The 22416-nt window shown below is 45.7% G+C and overlaps 1 pseudogene; it reads left to right on the top strand.

Moving 5' to 3' along the window:
* The first annotated feature begins 19082 nt into the window (after positions 1–19082).
* LOC138088292 (liprin-alpha-1 pseudogene) lies at positions 19083–20518 on the top strand (annotated as a pseudogene).
* Positions 20519–22416: the final 1898 nt, after the last annotated feature.

Genomic DNA, 22416 nt, shown 5'->3' with positions numbered 1-22416 from the left:
AATATATACCCCAGAGTGGAATTTCTGAGTCATATGGTAGTTCTATTTTTAGTTTTTTGTGACAACGCCATAATGTTTTCTACAGTGACAGAACCAATTTATTAATACATTCCCACTGACGGTGTACACGGGTTCCCTTTTCTCTGTATTCTTGCCAACATTGCCAACATTTGTTATTTCATCAGTGGAAGAGGATAAAGCGCCCAGAAATAAACCCACCCACTTATGGCCAATTAATCTATGACAAAGGAGGCAAGAACACACAGTAGAGAAAATACAGTCTCTTCAATAAATGGTGCTGGGAAAACTGGACAGCAACATGTAAAAGAATAAAATTAGAGCATTCTCTAACACCATATACAAAAATAAACTCAAAATGGGACTTCTCTGGTGGTCCACTGGTTAAGACTCTGTGCTTTCATTGAGGTGGGACACAGGTTAGATCCCTGGCTGGGGAACTAAGATCCCACATGCCACAGGGTATGGCCAAAACAAAACTAAAAAACAAAACAAACAAAAAAAAAAAACACCTCAAAATGGATTATAGATCTAAATGTAAGACCAGATACTCCAAAACTCTTAGAGGAAAACATAGGCAGAACACTCTTTGATATAAATAGCAGTAGTATTTTGGGGGATCTGTCTCAAAGCAAAGGAAATAAAAGCAAAAATAAACACTTGGGACCCAGTTAAACTTAAAAGCTTTTGCATAGCCAAGGAAGCCATCCATAAAATGAAAAGACAACCTACTGAATGGAAAAAAAATTTGCAAATGATACGACACAGAAGGAATTAATACCAACATATATAAATAGCTCATATAACTAAAAAAAGAGAAAATGATTAAAAAATGGACAGAAGACCTGAGAAGACATTTTTCCAAAGAGTGAATGCAGATGGCCAACAAGCACATGAAAAGGTGTTCAACGTTGCGAATTGTCAGGGAAATGCAAAGCAAAACCACAATGAGATGTCACCTCACACCTGTCAGAATGCCAACATCTGTTTTGTTTTACTGGTTACAAGAAGTATGCAAGCTTTAATATATTGCTTTTATAATTTGAGAAATAACACATCAGATCTTTTCTAAGAAATATGGAAGTCCTTGGTGACCTGGGCTTCATCCTGACACAGCCACTCACTATCTCCAATTCCTCAGTGTTGTTCTCTGTAAAATAGGGACAGTAACACTATCCAGCAAATAAATAGGGAGATAAAATAGATTATTCCAAGGAAAAGCTTAGCACAGCAGCTAGCAAACAGGAAGCACTTCCTTAAGGTTTTGCTATTATTCTTATTATTACCATTACTCTCATCATCACTCCTCCCCTTCTCCCTCCTACGAGAAGAGTGTTTGAACCAGATGTAGGGGGCTGGCAGCTGGAGAACATAACAGAAGCACTGATGTGTGAGTTGCTAAAGAGGCTTTTTATAAGCCATCAGTAACCACACTGCTGGGTGGAAGGAAGTTGTTAAAAGCACCAATGTGGGGTCACATGAAACCAAGTATAAAATAAATGAAAAATAAGTTTTGCACATTTGACTTTGGGACCTTGTAAACATTTTGTTATTAGGAAATTAAATTTTGATATTTGATATAAAACTAAATTTAAAAAGCAATTCATAAGTGTCAAAAGTGCAGTGAAATAGGTGAACCTAAGTGTGCGTCGAGTGGTGGTGTAATCAGACAGGAACTAGTTCTTTAAAACTCACTGATTTGACTATACATCATGTGTGAGATATACTCGAAGGGCAAAAATAACTACAAAAACTGCTTTAGCTGCTTCTAGTGACCATATTTTTGGTAGTAGCATTTGAATTGATATTCTGAGCCTCCTAAGGTAAACAGGAACTCACACTCAGACACACCTTCTCCCACCCACCCCAATCTTGCTGCATATTCACTAGCTGTGTGAGGTGGATAACATGGTCGTTTAGTCCATCTACTTCTTTTCACGAGATCATTTGACAAGTGTTACCCCTAGAAAATTCAGAATAAGTCTGTGTGCAACTCATAAACACAGTCCCTAGATATTCACGGCATTAGCTTACAGTGACCATAATTTCAAAATTAGGCTATTTTAGTTATGGCTTTTTTCCTTGACTGTGTGATGACAGGGTAAATAATGATTGAAATATGATGAGTGTTCTCATTTGTTTTCCCACTCTCTGCTCATTAAAGAGAATTCTTCTAACTTGGAGTACCTAGGCCCTTATCCTCCTCCATCCTTCAAGGATGGACCTTGTCTTGCTAGACCAGTTCTTGGGCTTTTGTGATGGGTAATTTTAAGATGGAAAAGACAGGAAGATAGTAAGATGCACATGGGAGAAAGCTAGGAGTCATTCATGGGGGATTGTTGAGAACATGTGTAACTGTGGTGTGTGAAGACAGTGGGCTTTAGGGGAGAAAAGGTAGCTGTGTCTGATAAATACAGGTTATTGTGACATTCACTTTTTGAACAGTGTTTCTTTAACTGGACTTCTAAACTGGACAACATGGATCATGACTCTATAAATGATACAGTTGCAATGAACAGAGATTTATGCCAGTTTCTCAGTAAAGCTGGGAGAGGATTTTAAGGACACCGAAGGGCTGTAATTGGAATGGGGCATGTCTGCAACAGAACAGCTCCAGGGACAATCGTCTGATGGGCTCCACGGTCTCGTTCACAGGGCTCCTCTGCTTCCTCCGTTGTTCCATTCTCCTCACGCCATTGATTGGATGGCCTCCTCGCATTGCACCTGGCGTGTGCTCCCACATAGCCTCTGTTTGTCCACGGCTCATGTGATAGTCCTGTTCTAATACTGAATTAATGCCTTACACGGGGGAATCTGATGAGCCCCAGCTCATCTTTGTGAGTTGGCCCATTCCATATGTGATAACTGAGTAGTCTATGGATTGGCGGCCTTGGGTATATACTGCTAATCAGGCTCTTTCAGAAGTGACAGCCTCGGGCTTCCCTGGTGGTTCAGTGGTAAAGAATCTGCCTGCCAGTGCGGGAGACACAGGTTTGACCCCTCCCTGGTCTGGGAAGATCCCGCATGCCGTGGTGCGACTAAGCCCATGTGCCACAACTATTAAGTTTGTGGCTTAGAGCCTGGGAGCCATAACTGCTGAAGCCCGTGCACCCTAAAGCCCATGCTCTGCAACAAGAGAAACCACCACAATGAGAAGCCCAGATGGACACCGCAACTACAGAGGAGCCCCCGCTCACTGCAATTCGAGAAAGCCTGTGCATAGCGACAAAGACCCAGAACAGCCAAAAATAAATTGTAAAAAATAAATTAAAAAAAAAAAAAAAGAAGTGACAGCCTCACTTAGAAGAAAATACAGTCTCTGTGGCTCTCCCCTGAGCAAGGCTGTTGGTGGCACAGTTTCTCCTTGAAGGGATATTATGTTGGCAAAATGAGAAGTGATGGTCTGGTCCTGGTATAATGGAAAGTGCAAGTCTGATTCTGGTCCAGGCTCTGTCTAGTGTTATCACTTTGAATTTCGTTAACTTCTTTGTACCTCAGTTTTCTTATCATGATACCTCCCCTCTCAACAATCACAGAGCTTTTAGGAGAACTAAGTCAAATCATATGTGATAAGGATTGGAAAATTTTTTGGTGCCTCACAAATATAATAATACTGATATGTTTCTTTAATACATTACAAGATACACTTTTAAAAATTTTACTACTTTTTTCTGATTTTTATTTTAATTGTTTATTTTCATTGGAGGTTAATTACAATATTGTAGTGGCTTCTGCCATTTTACTACTTTCGAATCAGAATATCTTTCCATTTACTTCTCAGAATTGATGCCAACATTTAATGCTGTAGTTTTTGTTGTTACGGCAGATGTTATGAAGCCATTGGCATGTCTTAGAATCAATAGCGTGTTTTACAGTAGATACAATCTGTTAGTTTTCTATCACCGTGGACGACAATATAGCAGTTTAAAACAATGCCCATTTATCCCCTCACAGTTCCTGTCGACTCACCTGGTCTCTCAACTCAAAATCTCACAAAACAAATCCAAGTGTTGGCAGCCAGGGGTTCCTCAGAGAATTAAGCCCAAATGCCCCGACGCACTGGTTGGAACAGATTCACTTTTCTCTTGTGCATCTAGGCTGGGACCAGTTATGAACCATGCTTACTAGAATAATGAGAATCCTCATCAGAATCAGAGAAAAGTTGGTTCTGATGGGCAGCTGTGGTTGAGATCAGGTGGCCTGATCAGTTGCTGGTGGCTGCCATGGGTGCTGGTGAGGGGAGTAATAGCGTGGGTGCCCTGAATTTGCCATCACTGCTTTCCTGCCTGCAAGATTTGGTGCATCACCGTTGCAGGTCAGCCATCTCCTTCAATATCTCCCAGGTGGTTGATTCTGAGACCTTCAATGCCGTGCATTAGAGAGAGGGTCTTCTAATAACTGATGACCTAAGAAGCATCTCCTCCCCCCTGCCCCCACCTCACACACACACCTTGCACTCACTTTCTAACTTTCAGTTCAGTTCAGTTGCTCAGTCGTGTCTGACTCTTTGCGACCCCATGCCAGGCCTCCCTGTCCATCACCAACTCCTGCAGTTTACGCAAACTTAGGTCCATTGAGTCAGTGATGCCATCCAACCATCTCATCTTCTGTCGTCCCCTTCTCCTTCTGCCTTCAGTGTTTCCCAGCATCAGGGTCTTTTCAAATGAGTCAGCTGTTTGCATCAGGTGGCCAAAGTATTGGAGTTTCAGCTTCAACATCAGTCCTTCCAATGAGTATTGAGGACTGATCTCCTTTAGGATGGACTGGTTGGATCTCCTTGCAGTCCAAGGGACTCTCAAGAGTCTTCTCCAACACCACAGTTCAAAAGCATCAATTCTTTGGCACTCAGCTTTCTTTATAGTCCAACTCTCACATCCATACATGACCACTGGAAAAACCATAGCCTTGACTAGACGGACCTTTATTGGCAAAGTAATGTCTCTGCTTTTTAATATGCTATCTAGGTTGGTCATAACTTTCCTTCCAAGGAGTAAGCATCTTTTAATTTCATGGCTGCAGTCACCATCTGCAGTGATTTTGGAGCCCCCCCAAAAATAAAGTCAGCCACTGTTTCCACTGTTTCCCCATCTGTTTGCCATGAAGTGATGGGACCAGATGCCATGATTTTAGTTTTCTGAATGCTGAGCTTTAATCCAACTTTTTCACTCTCCTCTTTCACTTTCGTCAAGAGGCTCTTTAGTTCTTCTTCACTTTCTGCCATAAGGGTGGTGTCACTGCATATCTGAGGTTATTGATATTTCTCCCAGCAATCTTGATTCCAGCTTGTGTTTCCTCCAGCCCAGCGTTTCTCATGATGTACTCTGCATATAAGTTAAATAAGCAGGATGACACTATACAGCCTTGACGTACTCCTTTTCCTATTTCCTGTTTCTAACTTTACAATGGTTTTATTCCTCTCGTTTCCTTCTAGGGCTTCCCTGGTGTCTCAGTGGTAAGGAATCAGCCTGCCATTGCAGGAGACTTGAGTTTGATCACTGGGTTGGAAAGATCCCCTGGAGGAAGAAATGGTGACCCACTCCAGTAATTCTTCTTTGGGAAATCCCATGGAGAGAGGAGGCTGGTGGGCTACAGTCCACGGGGGTCACAAAAGAGTCAGACACAACTTAGTGACTAAACAACAACAAACTCTTCCTCCTAGTGTTAATTCAGTTGTGTCTGACTCTTTGAGACCCCATGGACTGCAGCACGCCAGGCTTCCCTGTCCGTCACCAACTCCCAGAGCCTATTCAAACTCATGTTCATCGTGTCAGTGATGCCATCCAACTATCTCATCCTCTGTTGTCCCCTTCTCCTCCCTCCTTCAATCTTTCCCAGCATCAGGATCTTTTCCAATGACTCAGTACTTCAGTGACCAAAGAAAGAGTTTCAGCTTCAGCATCAGTCCTTCCAATTAATATTCAGGACTGATTTCCTTTAGGATTAACTGGTTGGATCTCCTTGCAGTCCAAGAGACTCTCAAGAGTCTTCTCCAACACCCCAGTTCAAAAGCATCAATTCTTCAGTGCTCAACTTTCTTTAAAGTCCAACTCACATCTATACATGACTACTGGATAAACCATAGATGACTAGATGGGCCTTTGTTGGTAAAGTAATGTCTCTGCTTTTTAATATTCTGTCTAGGTTGGCCATAGCTTTACTTCCAAGGAGCAAGCATCTTTTAATTTCACGGCTGCAGTCACCATCTGCAGTGATTTTGGAGCCCAAGAAAATAAAGTCTGTCACTGTTTCCATTGTTTCCCCATCTATTTGCCATGAAGTGATGGGACCAGATGCCATAATCTTTGTTTTCTGAATGTTGAGCTTTAAGCCAGCTTTTACTCTCCTTTCATTTTCATCAAGAGGCTCTTTAGTTCTTCTTCACTTTCTTCCATAAGTGTGGTGTCATCTGCGTATCTGACGTTATTGATATTTCTCCTGGCAATCTTGATTCCAGCTTGTGCTTCACCCAGACTGGCATTCTCATGATGTACTCGGCATATAAGTTAAATCAGCAGGATGATAATATACAGCCTTGACATCCTCCTTTCCCAATTTGGAACCAGTCTGTTGCCCCATGTCTGGTTCTAACTGTTGCTTCTTGACCTGCATACAGATTTCTCAGGAGGCAGGTCAGGTGGTCTGGTATTCCCATCTCTTGAATTTTCCACAGTTTGTTGTGATCCACACAATCAAAGGCTTTGGCATAGTTAATAAAGCAAAACTAGATGGGTTTTTCCTGGAACTCTCTTGCTTTTTTGATGATCCAGAGGATGTTGGCCATTTGATCTCTGGTTCCTCTGCCTTTTCTAAATCCAGCTTGAACATCTTGAAGTTCACGGTTCATGTACTGTTGAAGCCTGGCTTGGAGAATTTTGAGCATTACTTTACTAGGGTGTGAGATGAGTGCAGTTGTGTGGTACCTAGATAGCATATTAAAAAGCAGAGACATTACTTTGCCAACAAAGGTTGTCTAGTCAAGGCTATGGTTTCTCCAGTGGTCATGTATGGGTGTAAGAGTTGAACTGTAAAGAAAGCTGAGCGCTGAAGAATTGATGCTTTTGAACCGTGGTATTGGAGAAGACTCTTGAGAGTCCCTTGGACTGCAAGGAGGTCCAACCAGTCTATCCTAAAGGAGATCAGTCCTGGGTGTTCATTGGAAGGATTGATGCTAAAGCTAAAACTCCAGTGCTTTGGCCACTTCGTGCGAAGAGTTGACTCATTGGAAAAGATCCTGATGCTGGGAGGGATTGGGGACAGGAGGAGAAGGGGATGACAGAGGATGAGATGGCTGGATGGCATCACCAACTTGATGGACATGAGTTTGAGTGAACTCCGGGAGTTGGTGATGGACAGGGAGGCCTGGCATGCTGCGATTCATGGGGTTGCAGAGTCAGACACGACTGAGTGACTGAACTGAACTTGAGCATTCTTTGGCATTGCCTTTCTTAGGGATTGGAATGAACACTGACCTTTTCCAGTCCTGTGGCCACTGCTGAGTTTTCCAAGTTTGCTGGCATATTGAGTGCAGCACTTTCACAGCATCATCTTTTAGGATTTGAAATAGATCAACTGGAATTCCATCACCTCCACTAGCTTTGTTCATAGTGATGCTTCCTAAGGCCCACTTGACTTCACATTCCAGGATGTCTGCTACTAGGTGAGTGATCACACCATTGTGGTTATCTGGGTCATGAAGATCTTTTTTGGATTTCCCTGGTAGCTCAGACAGTAAAGTGTCTGTCTACAATGTGGAGGACCCGCGTTCAATCCCTGGATCAGGAAGATCCTCTGGCGAAGGAAATGGCAACCCACTCCAGTACTCTTGCCTGGAAAATCCCATGGATGGAGGAGTGTGGTAGGCTACAGTCCAAGGGGTCACAAAGAGTCAGACACAACTGAGTGACATCACTTCTGTGTAATCTTGCCACCTCTTCTTAATGTCTTCTGCTTCTGTTAGGTACATACCATTTCTGTCCTTTATTATGCTCATCTTTGCATGAAATATTCCCTTGGTATCTCTAATTTTCTTGAAGAGATCTCTAGTCTTTCCCATTCTATTATTTCCTCTGTTTCTTTGCATTGATCACTGAGGAAGGCTTTCTTATCTCTCCTTGCTGTTCTTTAGAACTCCGCATTCAAGTAGCTATATCTTTCCTTTTCTCCTTTGCCTCTAGCTTCTCTTTTCTCAGCTATTTGTAAGGCCTTGTCAGACAACCATTTTGTTTTTTTGCATTTAGGGGGGTTGGTGGTGATGGTCTTGATCACTGCTTCCTGTACAATGTCATGAACCTCCGTCCATAGTTCTTCAGGCACTCTATCAGATCTAATCCCTTGAATCTGTTTGTTACTTACACTGTATAATTGTAAGGGTCTTGTTTTTGCTGACTGTATAGAGCTTCTCCATCTTTGGCTGCAAAGAATATAATCAGTCTGATTTTGGTATTGACCATCTGGTGATGTCCATATGTAGAGTCTTCTCTTGTGTTGTTGGAAGAGAATGTTTGCTATGACCAATGCATTCTCTTGGCAAAACTCTGTTAGCCTTTGACCTGCTTCATTTTGTACTCCAAGGCCAAATTTGCCTGTTACTCCAGGCAGCTCTTGACTTCCTAATTTTGCATTCCAGTCCCCTATAAAGAAGAGAACATCTTTTGGGGGTGTTAGTTCTAGTGTTAGTAGAGAGAATCAAACAAAGATCATATCCCTAGAGGTAAAACTGAAGGCTCTGGTGATCTTTGGGCAAATCATGACTGTATATCAAAGTGTTGCTTTGCCTTTAGGGGGTCCTTAATATGTTACTGTTAGTAGTGAGAATGTCTTGACAGCTTCAATCAGATCAACATAAATCAGCCCTCTTCTTTGACTAAAACCAGCACTAACAGTCAAATGTACTCACACCACCCTCTTTCATAAATACCTGGAGTATTTGTTTTTTTATGTTCCACTAGTGTGTGAGTTACTTCAGGGAAAGTGACTATAGATTGTTTTCCATTTCGTTCCTATTACCTGGCATAAATAGTCACCTCTGAGTGCGTTCTTAATGGGATGAACATATGAATGAATTAATTCACTAACGTCCTTCCAGGTACTCAGGACCGAATAGTTTTGTTTTTGTTTGTTTAATAGAGTCCAAAGGTGTGATCCCTGTCCTCCCTTCATCATCATAAGATAGTTTGATGGCAAGGAGAGAGAGAAAAAAAAAACGTGGGAAGAAGGTAAGTGAGTTACACCAGGATATGAGAGGAAGCAGATAATGCTAGTGATTGTTCTTGTCAGCTTAGAACAGGCAGGATATAAATACATGTTATAGAAGAGGAAATTCAAGAGAGACACAGGGAAACAGGTTCGAGATTTTGAAAAATAGCACGGTCAGGACCTGCTTACTCAGAGGCAATTAGACTATGACCCAGGGCAAATCATGCTTCACTTTACTGTTATTGTTCAAGTGAGATGAAATTTCGTAAGCCCAGAAGCCCCAGCCCTTCCTGCCTATTTCGTTGGAGCATGAACTAGTAGTTTTCAAGGGGTGAGTCTTGGGTTAAGGGTAAATGCTCCTTCATCATAAGCCGAAATTAACAGAGGCGAGTTCTTTCTTCTCAGTGACCCCAGTCCCCCATCCCATCTTTTTTTTTTTTGGCTAAACTTTAATTTTAAAGGCATTTATGGTACATAAAACCTTCAATTATAGCTTTTCAGTAGGCATACCGTGGACAACTTAAAATTTATTTGCTTATATTTATTTTTAAAGTAATTGCTTTCATCTAGTAATTGTGTTCATCTAGTTAACACACAGCTATTTTGAGTTCAGGAAAATTACTCCCCTTGCCCATGGACTCTTGCAACCAGAAGAACTCAAGAGTTCTTCAGCTGTCGTGTGAGCTAGGTGGTTGCTACCCCTGAATCACAAGATGGGGTCTGCAGATTGTGCCTCCAAACACCCCAGGGGTTCAGAGGGCAAAGCTTTGCAAAGGAAACTGTGGACCTGCTGGTGGTATCTGGCTGAACTTCAGTACAAACAGATTGGGTCTACAGTGGAAAACCCAAGTGCCTGGCCACCAGGGAGCTAGCAAGCTTGGCAAAGGACAAGAAGACACAGAGAGGAATTCTCCACCCACTTTCTTGAACCTTCTATCTCAACACATCCCGGTTGCCCACCTTCTGCGTTCTAGCTCTAGAAAATGTAATCGCCTCCTCTTCCTGAAGAACGCCAGGAAAAACTCAGCCCTTTCGGTCATTCTTGTTTGCAGGGTGCACGTCGTGGCTAGTTTACAAACAGGGTCCTTGCCTACACGTGTTACCGTCTTGGAGAGGAGGAAGGTCTGTGCATTTTAGGTGGCACTCAATTACTAACCTAGTAGTTTCAATCAGTACTCAGGCTCCCAGTCTCTGATGCATCCCAGAGTGACTGGAGAAGGGCTCAGGAAAGCTTGCTCCACTGGCTTCTGGTGCTAAGCAAAGGTTTTCCTAGAAGGGAAGCCACAGTAACACTCCACCGACTTTGGGACCAGCAGCCAATGCACGAGAGGATAAGTGAGGAAGACGATGATAGATGCAGTCCGTTTGTCGTCCACAGACTTCGCTTTCAGTATTTGCTTATTTTTTAAGATTTATTTGACTGTGTCGGTTCTTAGTTGTGGCACATGGGATCTTTCATTGTACGCAGGTTTAGTTGCACGTGGATTCTTAGTTCCCTGATCAGGGGTCGAACCCGTGTCCCTTGTATTGCAAGGCAGATTCTTAACCACTCGACCACCAGGCAACTCCCTGAGTTGTTTGCTTAAATCATTGCCCAGAGAAATCCAACACAGCTGCAGCCCATCTTTGGTTACCAGGCCAAGAGTTTGCCACACTTCGCCCAGGTCCTCTCCTAGCCAGGTTGGTTCCCCTGCATGGCCTTGGGTTGGGGTGGGGCTGGGGAGAGAGGTCAGACAGGGCCCACAACCCAGTCAGTGACTTTGGACAATTCCCTTGTCTCTGAACCTCAGTCCCTTCATTTGTAAAATGAAGGCAAGGCCCACCTTATGAGTTCAGTGTGTGAGGATGAGGTGAGACTCTGTACTAAGAGTATTTGCCTTTGTGTCTGGCACACACTTAGAAGGGGCAGTGAGCCCACGAGCTACATCCACACATCGATACAAACCAGTCTGGTACAAACCAGCATCACGTCTAGCCAGGTCACGTCTGAGGTCAGCCTCAGAGCCTCAGTTTGCACACCTGTCTGTCTCCTCACCTCCTGACCCATTCTTGGGTCTCTCCCACTGCGAGCCCCCCAGCTTCCTTTTCCTCCCGGGCTCATGCTTGCTCCTGGGCCCCAGCTGCAGGTTCAGCTTCTTGGCTGGACTTGGGGCTCCCTCCTGGAAGAAGGTTTGTATTTGCCCTTCAGATCTCCCTAGAGGCACCTCAGCCATTCTTTCAAGAGGTATCTGGGCCAGAATCAGCTGTGCTACCTCCTGAGTTCTGAGGTGCCCAGGCACACCCACCCACGGGTGGAGACAGGACTGTGAGATGGGGGAGAGGACTGAAGGGTCGGCACCGAGGGCCTCTGCCCACGTGGCCAGTTCTCTGTGGCTTACAATCTTCACAGATGCCCTCTCCTTGCTCTTCTTCCCTGACCACACCCTAACCATGCCCCTGGTCTCAGCAAAATCCATTTCCCAGAGCAGCTGCTATGAATGATATTTGTGTCCCCCACTCCCCAAATTCATATCTTGAAGCCCTAACCCACAAGGTAGTGCTATTTGGGGGTGGAGCCTTTGGGATGTAATTAGGTTTAGACGACATCATGAGGGCATCTTCCCAGGTGGTACTAGTGGTGAAGAGCCTGCCTGGCAATGCAGGAGACAAGAGACACAGGTTTGATCTGTGGGTCGGGAAGATCCCCTGGAGGAGGGCAAGGCAGCCCACTCCAGTATTCTTGCCTGGAGAATCCCATGGACGGAGGAGCCAGGCGGGCTGCAGTCCACAGGGTCACAAAGAGTCGGACACAACTGAAGCGACTTAGCACGCACCCATGAGGTCACGAGGGGCCTCATCAGACAACGAATCTGCAGGCATTTTGATTGTGAACTTCCCAGACTCTGAAACTGTGAGAAAGCAATGCTGGTTGGTTAAGCCATCCCATCTCTTGATGTTTTGTTACAGTAGCCTGAACAAAGACAAAAGCTTTCCTTGAGTCACAATTAGGAGCCTCCCCCTCAATTATATTCCCTCAGGAAATATTCTATATGTGCTTTTTTCACTGCACTTATTATAATATGTGTTTATACATGTTTATTATGTATTTGGTCAAGGTTTTCTTCCCCTATATACATTAAGATATAGAGATATGTTATAGGTAAGAGACTCTGCATGACATAACACAAGTTTATTTTTCTCTCAGGTAAAACCTGCAGTTGGTATAGTGGCTCTGCTCCACAGAGTCACCTGTTTTGCAATCCCTAGGGTGTCCATCCCCTCATTTATGTGGCCCCAAATAGCGCATAGTAGTATCCTCATTCCTGCCAGTGGGGGGGGGGGGGATGGAAGGGGAAGGGGCCCTTTCCCTTTAAGGGCTGGAGCACAGTGCCCGATGTATATTGAGCGTCCAATACATCACCCGTGGTCCTGATATGGCCCTGTCATGCCTTCCCCATCTTAGAAGCCATCACAGGGAGTGTCAGTCACCATATGTGACCCTGTCATGCCTTCGCCGTCCTAGAACCCATCGCATATGTTAGTGAATACCTACGGAAATAGGGCAACACGTATGCTCCAAAAAAGTCGCAGAGCATTTTCCAAAGAACTGGTGTCTGCTAGTTCTCCTTCCGACTTCTGGTTCCCACTCTGCAGGCTCCTCTTTCCCAGAAAACGGTCTCATCTTCCTGGAGTGGACAGGCTGAGGCCTGTGAGGCTACTGGCGGCTGATTTTCAAAAGTCCAGCACCCACACCCAGTTCAAATGTCACCTCTTCTGTGAAGCCTCCCTGACCCTCTTCCTCCCACTTGCTTCCTGCCCAGGAAGGCCTGGAAGAATGAATCACTTCCTCTGTACTCTCGCTGCTCCCTGCCCATTTCTGTTTGAGCTTTTATCCCACTGGAAACAGGGAGAGCTTGGGCTGGTTCCATTTGGTGTCCCCCAGGCATTAGCCTATGAGGCTTGTCCTTGTTCCGTCAACTCCTGGGAGCCCTCCACCATCAGAGGAGGGTCATCTCTTGGACTTCCCTGGCAATCCAGTGGTTGAGAATCCACCTGCCAGTGCAGGGGGCATGGGTTCGATCCCTGGGCTGGGAGGATCCCACGTGCCGCAGGGCAGCTAAGCCTGTGAGCTGCAACAACTGAGCCTGCGTGCCCTAGACTTCATACTCCTCAGCACAAGAAGCCACCACAACTAGAGAGTAGCCCCTGCTCACACGTGCAGTAATGAAGACCCAGCGCAGCCAAAAATACATTTTAAAGAGTTGTCTTCATGATTAGTCAGATTGCAGTTGAGTAAAGTCTTGAGGGCACATTTTTTGCTGATTAACAGAATATGCTGGTTGCTAGTAAGTTCAGAGGCCAAGGAGAAGGACAAAGAGTATTGGTCCCCAGCACTGGCCGTCCACGATGATCAGAGGAACAGAGGGGGAACAGGCTGAAGAGACTGCTCCGGTTTCTAGGAAGCCCCTGGTTCTGATGCTGGATACTGTGTGCTGGGATAAGACAGCTGATTCTAGAACCCTGGCTCTTCTACGTGGTTCCTCTAGGTTGAGAGCTTTCGCTTGGGGCTCCATGGGCTCCATAGGCTCCACTGATGTCCCCCCTCAGTGTACCCCACAGACTCACTTCCAGGCTCTGAGGAGGAGGAAGAAGCCTTACCCTGCCTCACTCTGGATTTCTAAGCCTCCAGTCTCCACAAGCACAGGCTTTTGACCAAACACTCAAAACCTTTCTCTCTTGGTCTGTGTCATCCCTGTGTTGAGGCAGAGATGAAGCCCTGTTCATTTGTCTGAAGGAAAAGGGGTCACAAGGCAGCAAGAAGCAGGAGTGGGTGCTTGGGGGCAAATAGAGGTCAAGGTGTCAGAGGCCGTCTGCCTGCTCCAGCTGTCTCGCTATTGTTTGTGCTCATCTTCCTCGCTAGAGTGAAAGACGCAGGATGCAGGCCGGAGCCAGGCATTATTGTTCGCACATTCGAGGCCTGTGTTAGGGCGCTTTTTTGGTAAATATTCAGCGAATAGTCTTAAATCTATATGACAGTTCTTTGTTGGAAAGTGGTCATCACTTATATTTGTAAACACTTTGCAGATGTCTTCATTACTTTGTCTTATCCTCAAGACAATCTTAGTAAGGAAAAGTAGACACTATTATTCCTTACCTTATGGAGACCAGAGAATTAAGAGACTTGGCCTAGGGTCCCCTTGTTGGCTAAAAGCAGGGCTGAGACTGAGACCAAGTTCTGCTTGCTTCAAGGCCCATTTTCTCTCTCCGTAGGATAAAAACAGGAAAAGGGAGACAGAAAGGGTGTGGGCCGTTATTGGAACCCTGGGACCCCTGGTAGCCTGCTCAGCTGTCCTGTGAAATAAAGTCCCTTACCCTCAGGGTCAGGTTGAAGCCTGGGGTCAGAGAATAATCTAGAAAAGGATGCTCAGGCTGAGTAACACGCCCGTTGGTCAGAGCGGCTAGTAGGTGCCTTTGCCACTTTGGCCTAAAGCAGTTCTCCTTCTCTTTGCTCCCCTTATTCAACAGTCTTTAAAATTGTTGAATACCTAAAAGAGCTTTTGCTCATATGGGTTGTACCTATCGATATTTTCAGCAATTGAAGAATTGAAGCTCAGTAATTTTAAAAATATTTGTTGATGATTAAAATTTAGCATAAAGTTCATTTTACACTTTTACATCTTTAATGTAAAAGAGGTTGTTGTTGTTTGTTTTTTAAATTGTCTCCAACAAACTTCATCTTCTCATCCCTGATGGGAGGTGAGTCCCAGGTGAAACAGGGCTCAGAACCCACTTTGGGAGTTTTAGGTAGAGATTTGGGAAGTCCTCAAGCTCAGACTTCCCCACTGGGTGTGAGATATATTGGAGGGTAGGTAGGTCTGCCTTGGCCACAGGAGCATGGCAGCAGGAGGGAGCATGGGGGCCCTGGGACCCCTCTCCCGAGACAGAAGTTTGGAGACGTCCTCTGGGAGCCGGTAGAGATTAAAGAAGGCTGATCCTCATCCCTGGGAAATGTTAGAGGTTTGCTGAGGTCACCAGGGTGGGACCCCCAGCCTGGGGAGGGAGTGGTTAAGAGATTGAAGAGACTGTCTGAGACCCCCAGACAAGAGCTGCAGGTGAGGGCCCAGGGCCGATTGGGATTCAACTGTCCATTACACTCTCTGGCTTAATGGGACTGCTGGACAACCTCAGCATTTAGTCTCTTCCAATTTTTTTTTTTTTTTTAGCTGCAGTACATGGGGATGTGCAACCTCTCACAGCTAGGTAGTAGGGAAAGGGAGGAGCGTTTTAACAGCCTCTTCAGATAACTGTGGCTGTTCTTCTTTGATACCCACAAAACTTGACAAGAGGAAGCTTCCTAAAGATTAGTTGCAATGTGGAATCTGAAGTTGTATCAATGAAATGTTCATACTCTGTTGTGTTAAAACTCATTGATCTTTGACCGGTGCTGATATGTACCATTGTGCACTGGTCTCTGGGAAACTATTAGTGTATTGATTTATACTGCTCCTCTACATGAAACACATTTCTTTGTAAAATATTGAAAAATCACATCTGTTAATATTACCTGGAGAAAGAAAATGGCAACCCACTCCAGTACTTCTGCCTGCAAAATCCCATGGACAGGGGAGCTTGGCAGGCCACAGTTCATGGGGTCACTGCTGATATCATCAGTAAAGTCTTTAAGTATTGGAAAGCTGTCATGCTGCTCATAGTGGCAAGTGAATCCCCCCCCCCACCCTCTAATTTTCACTCCCAATTCTAATTTTCACTCAAAAGCTCAAGTTTTATCAGCAACAAAAATAGTCAGTTGCTTTCTTTTGTGTGACAGGGTTAGTTTTGTTTCTTTGTTAAGAAATTGTCTGCCAGATACCTACATCTGAATTGCCTAACTATACCTTGTTAGGCATCCTCTCAAGTACAAAATTGCATTCCATGGAAGGAGAAAAAGAGAGAGCAGTTTATCTTGCAACTCAAATATTTGTGGAGGATTGTCTTTTGCATAAGATGACCATCTCACTTTGGGACACAGCAGAAATGCTTTGTGTGTAGTTCCCATTCAATCACACATTAGTGTGAAACTGGCTATTTTTTCCTCTGTGAGTGCATGGGGATGAAGGAAACAATGACGGCCAGTATAGTGGGTGCCACCGCTTTGATTCGTGCTAAGGTACCAGCAGTTTTGCCCCCCTTTGCTTTTGTACCATTAGCTCAAATGTCAACACAGCAAAAAGGCAATTAACATTGTACTTTTCTTAAGGAAATAGCTTTGACCTTGAAGAACCTCTGAAAAATGTCTTGGGGGTCCTGGGAGCCCATGAAACATGCTTTGATGGTTGAGAACCACTGCCCTCAAGCAACAAAATTAGCAGTAGAAATCCAGAGTCAGCTGGTAGAGAAAAATAATCATTCCTCTTGATCCCAGGTGATTTGTGTCTAGTCCCAGCCCTTCTCTGGGTCTCAGTTGTATCTTCATAAAAGGGGATAATAATGTCTTCCCTACAGAGTTGTTGTGAGAAGTCAATCAGGGTGATGCAATGAAAGTGCATTTTTTGTGGATAAAGTTCTGGGAAAGAAAAAGAACTAGGTTCTTTCGGAGTCTCTGAGCATCCTTAGGGAAGGGAGAAGCCAGGCCTTGAGTCCTGTTGCCAAGACGACTCTACTCTGCTCACGTCAGTCAAGCTAGAAGGGTAAGGAACTTCTCCCCATAGTGCACCCTCCAGGGAGTGGAAAGGACCTTGAAGCCTCTCCCCTTTCCTACTCCTTTGCCCGCCACCCCCCCCCCCCGCCCTCCCCAACCCTCGAATCTCAAGTGGGCCCTCAGGTCTACCCAACAACCCTACATTTATTTCATCGGTTTGCTCTTCCACAGTCCAAGACAACTACAGGAGAAACATTACGGGCTCCAGAGCTAAGCAAAGAATTCTTGGACTTGACACTAAAAAGCACAATCCTTAAGAGGAAAAAAACTGATCAATCGGACCTCATCAAAGTTAAAAGAGTTTGCTCTGTGAAAGTCCCTATTTGGATGAAAAGACAAGCTGCACCATGGGAGAAAATATATAAATAATTGAACAGTAAAAATAGTTAGAAAATAGAACAGAAAATGAGCAAAAATCACTAAACATTTCACGGAAGAGGGTATATAGATGACAAGCAGGAATATGAAAAGATGTTCATCATCACTCCCAGGTGGGGCTAGTGGTAAAGAACCCTCCTGCCAGTGCAGGAGATGTAAGAGATGAGGGTTCCATCCCTGGGTCGGGAAGATCCCCTGGAGGAGGAAATAGCAACCCACTCCAGTATTCTTGCCTGGAGAATCCCATAGACAGAGGAGCCTGGTAGACTGCTGGTGGGCTACAGTCCATAGCTTTTCAGAGTCGGACATGACTGAAGCGACTTAGTACACATCATTATCAGTAGGAAAACACAAATTAAGACCATGATGAGATATCTTGGTCGTGACATTTTATAGTTTGGCAAGATGTTACAACTGAGGGGAAATGGGTAAACAGGATCTCTCTGTATTATTTTCTTGCTGCTAAGTCGCTTCAGTCGTGTCCAACTCTGTGTGACCCCATGGACTAGGCCTACCAGGCTCCTCTGTCCATGGGATTTTCCAGGCAAGAGTACTGGAGTGGGTTGCCATTGCCTTCTCCTGTAACTGCATAGTGATACACTAATTCAAACTTACTGCTATGGGGGAAAATCACCATTTAATGAGACATGAAGACAAAGCACAAACCCAACGAAGGGGACACACACTGTGGACCACAGCACGGCTATGACCAGAGCAAGTGGAGGGATGGGGGAGGGGAGATGGATGGGCAAACTACAGCCTTGGGGGAGGGGACAGGGTGGGAGGCTGGGGTCTGGACTGACGATGACTAAGCAGACAACAGGATGAGACAGGAAATCAAAACCAATGATGAAAGCAGACACACCGTCAGAGAACTCCAACAGCAAGGAAAACATATACAGAACTGTTCTTTTACACATACTCGGAACAAAATCAAGCAGGAAACCACAGAGAAATCGTCAAAGAATTTAAAATATCAACTAATTAGCCAATGATGCAAATTATAAAAACAGTGTGTCAAAAGACTACAAAATGGACTAGTTACCACTTCACAGGCCGCTAAAATGATTCACGGTTAATTTAATCATACGCTGACTAACAATGCAGCTAACATGAAATGGGTGGTAACAGAAAAAAGTGATAATACAAGTGCAGTTACAAAGCAGAGTGTTGTACACGTGATTTCATGGGGTAAATAGCAATGCACTCACAAAACTTAAGCTAAATACGCAAGAAAGCTGGAACATGTGCTTTAGAGCCGCACACTCTGTCACCAAAAGCCCTAGGTCGTCATCCTGTTTTTAGACTCGGAAAAGTGAGGCAGCCGGACGTCTTCCCTGGGGCCCTGGGGCACCGGGCTTTTAACCTGGTTTCACACGCAGAGCTGGCCTGAGCGTGCAGCCAGGTCCATCAGCAAGCAGACCAGTTTAGATTCTTGATTTTGTTCCCACCGTGTGCCCTGCACCCTGCAGCCAGGCATCCCCAATGGAAAATGTGCTGCACGGCTTTCACACGCCATGAGAGCTGCCCATGGTTATTTTCACGAAGCTGTCTGCTCCCTGAGAACAGAAACTTCCCTGCAGCTGCTGTGCCCAGCACAGGCCAGGCCCAACGTTACAGAGGCAGGCTCTGGCTGAGTTCATGATGACGAGCTAAGCCGGTGGTCCAAATATCAAGACTAATTTGTCCCTGTGCCATTATGGAATGATTAAAGACGAGGCAGTTTTAAAAATTTTAGACCTCTGAGCGTAGCAAATGTACCTGATATTCTTCTGGGTAAAAAGAGAAAAAACAAAAAAAGAAAACCAGTGTGATGGAGGAGGGATGCGGCAGGGAGGAGGCAGACACATACCACAGTCATGATGCCCAGCCGGTCTCCCTTCCACACGGAAGCCGTCTGCCCGAGTTTCCAACTCCTACTGAAGAACTAAAAATATGCAGGGAGCAGCTTCTTAGAAGAAGAAATTGCTGAGCTGAAAGCAGAAAGAAACAACACCAGGCTGCTGCTGGAGAACCTGGTTTCCAGGTACGTGCAGTCCCTCCGGATGACAGCAGGCAGGCAGTAGGCGCAGTCCCCAGCCAGCATGACCAGCAAGATGGAGGTGCTTAGGGCACTGAAATTTGTTTGAGCACCACAGGCCGTGGACGAGAAGACGATTCTTAAAGAGGAGAATAACCAGGAAAAAATACGAAGGGACGGGGTGCTTGATGTAAATCACGAGCCAGAAAACATGCCAAGCGCCAATGGAAAGAGACCCTCCTACAGCACTCTAAGCCACGAGGAAGACGTGGCTAAGGTGATCATGCTCCAGGAAGTCACAGACAGGCAGTCGTGGGAGCAGAGCGAGATGAAGGAGCACCTGGCATCCCTCTCTGCCCACGTGACAGAGCTGGAGGCGGACCTGGACATGGCCAGGAAGGACCTCCTGCAAGTCCAAGGACGTGAACACAAAACTGTAGCGGGACGTCTGTGACGCGGGAGAGACACGGCAGCATCGAGGAGAGGCTGCGCCAGATGGAGGCCCAACTGGAGGAGGAGAACAAGGAGCTGCAGCAGGACCAGCTGATTCTAAACCTGGAAACCCTGAGAGCCGAACTGGACCAGACGAGACTGCGAGGGGCTCCCTTCCACCACGGCCGACCCCACGGGCGGCGCCCTGGACCTCAGGTTCCCTGTGGCGGACCGGCCGGCAGACTCCCCGGCAATGGGGTGGTGCTGCGGCGCCCTCAGAAAGGCCGGTTGGCCGCGCTGCGCGACGAGCTTCCAAGCTGCAGACCCTGAAGGAGCAGGACTGGGAGCGCGCACAGCAAGCCAGCGTGCTGGCCAGCGTGGCCCAGGCGTTCAAGAGTGACGAGGGCGTGCCTGACGGCGAGGGCGACAGGGTCACCCTCTTCAGCTCGGCCACTCAGCTGTCGCCCAGCAGGCAAGGCGATGCCGAGACTCTGAGTGTGATGCTGCAGGAGCAGCTGGAGGCCGTCAACAGAGAGATCCGGTTGATCGAAGAAGAGAAGGAGAACACGGAGCCGCAGGCTAAGGGGACTGAGAGCAGGGAGGGCAGGGGGAGCTTAGGCAACCTTGGTCGTTTTAAATCAGTGGGCTCCCTCAACCTGCATCCCGCCTCCTCGCATGCCGGCTTCTGCCCGTCCAGCAGTGGGCGCTCCAAGCCCCGAAGGAGGCAGCACAGCCCGGCGTGGGAGGGAGACCGGCTGGGCATCACGCCTCTGCTATTTTCTTGCAGCTGCATGTAAATCCACAAGTATCTTGAAATATAGGGGTGGGATGGGGAGGAAGATGAGAGGGAGGTTCAAGAGGGAGGGGATATATGTATACCTATGGCTGACTCATGTTGAGGTTTAACAGAAAACAGCAAAAGTCAGCAAAAGAAATTATCCTTCAATTAAAAAATTAAAAAAAAGAATAATGTGACCCAGGAATGGAAAAAGTAAATTGTTTACTTAAAAAAAAAAAAGGATAGATGATGTCACAGCCCAGCTCCAGACCTCAAAGAGTTTCCTGTCATACCTAGAATAAATCCAGACTACTGATCATGTCTAACAAGCCCTACAGGGTTTGGCCCCCTGCCTCCAATTTTACTTCCACCTTACTCTCTTCCTTACTCTTTTCTTGGAACACAGGCATATGATCCTTTGAGTGTCCAAGCTTGTTCCTGCCTCAGGGCCTTTGCACTTGACATTTCCTCTGCTGGGAGCCCACTTTCCCCATATTTGCATGATTTCCCATCATCACTCAAATCTTGATCAAATCTGATCAAATACCATGCCTTAGAAAATCCTATATCAACTGCTCTGCCCAAAATAGCACCCATAGTCTCTTTCTCATTTTTCCCTTGACAGTTTATTATGTATGGATTTACTTATTTGCATGTTTCCTGTCTCCCCCACTAGACTTCAGGCTCAATGTGGTAGGTTAGGGTAGGGTTCTTGCCTATTCTATTTCCCACTGCAACCCTACAGGCATGGCACATGGGAGCTGCTCAGTAAATCCGTCAAGTGAATGAATGAATATAAAATGGAGAATTGATGTAGGTAAATGTTTGCTTTGCCACACATTACTCTGTACTGAGCTCTCCTTACATTCCTTGCAAAGCAAATCTGCTGAGGCGTGGGGGACTAATTTTTCCATAAATAGAGCTAGGTTTGAGTCTCACTCTGCCATGAGGGTGGCCATGTGGATCTGAGCAAATCACATCAGCCTTTTGTGTCTCCTTACTGCATCTGAAATGAGGATGGCCCTAAGGAGCCTGGGGATAATAAGATGGCAGTATCTCTCTCCTAAACCCGCACCTCCTCCTGGTTCCCTTCTCAGCACACGATACCACCGTCCACCCACTTGCCCAAGCCAGGAACCTGGATGACTCAGTCTCCGTGCCTGCCTTTTTCACTGCCCCCACACCCAAGCAGTTGCCAGGTCTTAACTAGTCTTCTCGTAAACCTCTCCCACTATTCTTCCACTGCTGTCTTTTCTCTAGTCATCATCTCTTGCCCAAACCATTGCAGTATCCTCCCTAATTGGTCTTCCCCTTATCATCCATACCACTGATGAAATAGCAAATCTGTTTTGCAAATCCGATTATATCAGTTCCTTATCTAAAACCCTTAAATCATGCTCCGTCACTTTCTGATAGACAGCAGATCCTTTACCTTAGCACGGATCTAGCACTGCTTATCTCTTAATCTCGTTGCCCTTCCCTGTAAGCTCCAATCACATGCTGAAACAAGCCCTTCTCAGTCCCCTCTCCCTGACTTTGCCAATGTTATTCCTTCACTCTGCTGCCTGGCACTTCCAAGACTGTCAGAGCCTCCGCTTAGCATCACCTAGTGGCAGCCCTGACTTGCCAGTCTGCTCAGCATCCCTCTCCACTTCCATGATAACCCACACCTGACTCGATCACAGCACAGGGCTTAACACACAGCGGGCCCTTAATAAATGTTTTTCAAATGAATCATTAGTTAATAAGAATTATAAAGAATATTACATGCAATTAATATTAAATGCAAAAAATCACCCATTTTCAGAGCTCTTCCAACCAGTGGGTGTTCTTGGCCAAAGAATGAAGTCTGGATTCAAAGAGTCGTGGGATCGAATCCCAACCCTGCCACCTACTAGCCGAATGACTTTAAGCCTT

Source organism: Capricornis sumatraensis, chromosome 11 (assembly GCF_032405125.1).
Source record: "Capricornis sumatraensis isolate serow.1 chromosome 11, serow.2, whole genome shotgun sequence".
Lineage (NCBI taxonomy): Eukaryota > Metazoa > Chordata > Mammalia > Artiodactyla > Bovidae > Capricornis > Capricornis sumatraensis.
The sequence above is the reverse complement of the archived record's forward strand: the minus strand, read 5'-3'. Positions and strand labels throughout refer to the sequence as shown.